Raw genomic sequence first — 3,673 nt, forward strand, 5'->3', positions numbered from 1 at the left:
AAATCGCGAGCTCGTTTCATTGCACTTCCTGTGGCGAAAAGTCGCAGGAAGGTTTTTAATTTTCTCAAGAACAGTGGCGTTTGAATAGGCGTTGGCCGTAGGCACCGTGGCGGCTGGAGTTTTCTTACCAGTGTTGTTGCAAACTGCGATTTTCTATTTCGTATTTCCAGACATTGTTTTGATCTAGCGTTTTGCGGCTATTAGTTAGAGTAATCCGTACCACCACTCTCTCTAGCGCCAAACTGTGGGAACCAAAATTCGCACTGTCGATTTTCATTTAAATTAGGAAACTAGGAAAACCCTAATTTCCCAGAGGTCCCGGATCTCTGCGAGAGCCAACGGCAAGTGACCAAATATATGCAGAAATCATGAAGAGATAACAAACGAGTTTAGAGAAAACAATAGATCTTGTTTCGAGTCTGCGTGAGAGCGTTGCGATCATTACAAGAGATCATAAAAGCTTTGGCCGCAAAGGCTGTCAGCGACTTATCTAGTTCTAGTGGCCTAAAAGCTCAAACCTAGTTGACTCGCAGCTCGATAACAAAAGACAAAGAAAATACAGAAAAAGTTTTTGATTGATTTCGAAATGAACCTTATGAAAGGCTACCTACGTACCCCTTTCGAGGTTCAAGCCGAACGTAGTTCAAGAGTGAACCAAGAGATCGAACTGCTTGTGCACGTTCGTCTGGTAATCGGGTGCCAGTCATGGAAACAGAGCATGTCGAGAATAATGCCTCCGAGTTTCTATGTGCTGAGAGTTCTGAGTCTAAAAAATTGTCCTCCGTGCCTCTCGCCTAGGACTCCTTATATACTCGCTCCTAGGTCGGTTTATGCTTTTTCCTCTTCTGCCCTTAAGCAGTCATAACTTAAAAATAGAGATATTCCGTTTTTCCTGATCTTTCTAATTATCTTTGAATACTTCATATTAATCCGCGGAAACTTGACATTTATTCCTTGCGGACCAAGCATAAACCGTTCTACGGTTTATGGGCTTTTGGTTAAGAAATCATAAGTGGGTTTCGAGTCACGTCTTAGGTCTCTTTGGGCCGTTGTTTGACTCAAAACGTTTATTACGGCTTCTTTCGATAAAAACAAACTTTCCGCAGTTTTTATCGTAAAGTTCGATTGATGACTTCAAATGACGAGAAACATGAAATGGGTTGGCTACGGTCTTCGGGAGATAGCATTAAAGAGTAGACGAGCGACTGAGTCGTGTGCGTGCTCGGTCGCTACGTAGCGACGGAGCCATGTACGTTCTCGGTCGCTACGTAGCGACAGAGTCGTGTGCGTGCTCGATCGCTACGTAGCGACGGAGCCAAGTACGTTCTCGGTCGCTACGTAGCGACCAAGCTTCGGTGAGAGCTCGGTCGCTACGTAGGGACCGAGTCGTTTACGTGCTCAGTCGCTATGTAGCGACCGAGCTTCGGGGAGAGCTCGGTCGCTACGTAGCGACCGAGCCGTGTACGTGCTCAGTTGCTACAAAGCGACCGAGTTTCGGGGAGAGCTCGGTCGCTATGTAGCGACTGAGCTTTGGGGAGAGCTCGGTCGCTACGTAGCAACCGAGCCGTGTACGTACTCGGTCGCTATGTAGCGACCGAGCTTCGGTGTGAGCTCGGTTGCTACGTAGCGACCGAGCCGTGTACCTACTCGATCGCTACGTAGCGACCGAGCTTTGGTGAGATCTCGATCGCTATGTAGCGACCGAGCTTCGGGGAGAGCTCGGTCGCTACGTAGCGACCGAGCTTCGGTGAGAGCTTGGTCGCTACGTAGCGACCAAGCCGTGTAGGTGCTAGGTCGCTATGTAGCGACCGAGCTTCAGTGAGAGCTCGGTCGCTACGTAGCGACCGAGCTTCGGTGAGAGCTTGGTCGCTACGTAGCGACCAAGCCGTGTAGGTGCTAGGTCGCTATGTAGCGACCGAGCTTCAGTGAGAGCTCGGTCGCTACGTAGCGACCGAGCTTCGGTGAGAGCTTGGTCGCTACGTAGCGACCAAGCCGTGTAGGTGCTAGGTCGCTATGTAGCGACCGAGCTTCAGTGAGAGCTCGGTCGCTACGTAGCGACCGAGCTTCGGTGAGAGCTTGGTCGCTACGTAGCGACCAAGCCGTGTAGGTGCTAGGTCGCTATGTAGCGACCGAGCTTCAGTGAGAGCTCGGTCGCTACGTAGCGACCGAGCTTCGGTGAGAGCTTGGTCGCTACGTAGCGACCAAGCCGTGTAGGTGCTAGGTCGCTATGTAGCGACCGAGCTTCAGTGAGGGCTCGGTCGCTACGTAGCGACCGAGCTTTAGGGAGAGCTCAGTTGCTACGTACCGATCGAGCCGTGTACGTGGTCGCTACGTAACGACCAGCTTTTGCGGTGGTTGCTACGCGGCAACCTTGTTTGCGTCTTTCTCTGATTTTTCGTGAATGTGTTTTCTCCGCAAGATTTTTCGTAAAAATAAATCTTTTTCTTATATTTATTTTTCGTAAAAACGTTCAGGCCGATTTTTACGGACTTTCAGACATTGATTCTGTCGTGACCGATTTTGACCCCAACAGGCATAGAGGCATGTTTTAGGATCTCGTATCTGTGATATCATACCTTGAGATGTTAAAGACCAGTGTGTTGGGTTTAGGGCAAGACCTAGGTTTACTTCTGGTTTTAGGGGGTCTGATGACTAATTCGACTTACGTATCCCGTTACAGTTTCGACCAGATTCCATACCGATTTAAAGTCCGCGATAGGTTCTCGGCTTATATAACTTGTTTGGTTGGAATCGAGCATCTCTCCGGAGATAATCTGGAAGTGCTGACCAAAATTTCGGATTTCTTTTATAGCGCGCTATTATCCTTGTGTCGGATGTTTGGGGACCATTTCTTCGAGAGAAAAATGGTCGAGATGCGTTTGTTTAAGTGCCGAAAGTTCTGAGTCTATAAAAGTTATATCCTGTGCCTCTCGCCTAGGACTCCTTATATACTCGCTCCTAGGTCGGTTTACGCTTTTTCCTCTTCTGCCCTTAAGCAATCATAACTTAAAAATGGAGATATTCCGTTTTTCCCGATCTTTCTAATTATCTTCGAATACTTCATATTAATCCGCGGAAACTTGACATTTATCTTTCCTTGCGAACCAAGTATAAACCGTCCTACGGTTTATGGGCTTTTGGTTAATAAATCGTAAGTGGGTTTCGAGTCACGTCTTAGGTCTCTTTGGGCCGTTGTTTGACTCAAAACGTTTATTATGGCTTCTTTCGATAAAAACAAACTTTCCACAGTTTTTTATCGTAAAGTTCGATTGATGACTTAAAATGACGAGAAACCTGAAATGGGTTGCCTACGGTCTTCGGGAGATAGCATTAAAGAGTAGACGAGCGACCGAGTCGCTACGTAGCGACCGAGTCGCTACGTAGCGACCGATCAGTGTATGTGCTCGGTTGCTACGTAGCGACCGAGATTCGGTGAGAGCTCGGTCGCTATGTCGCGGCCGAGCTTTGGTGAGAGCTCGGTCGCTACGTAGCGACCGAGCTTCGGGGAGATCTCGGTCGCTACGTAGCTATCAAGCCGTGTACGTGCTCGGTAGCTACGTAGCGACCGAGCTTCGGGGAGAGCTCAGTTGCTACGTAGCGATCGAGCCGTGTACTTGCTCGGTTGCTACGTAGCGACCTAGCTCCGGTGAGAGCTCGGTCGCTACGTAGCGAC

The sequence above is a fragment of the Brassica oleracea genome, chromosome C2, assembly GCF_000695525.1.
Source record: "Brassica oleracea var. oleracea cultivar TO1000 chromosome C2, BOL, whole genome shotgun sequence".
Classification (NCBI taxonomy): Eukaryota; Viridiplantae; Streptophyta; class Magnoliopsida; order Brassicales; family Brassicaceae; genus Brassica; species Brassica oleracea.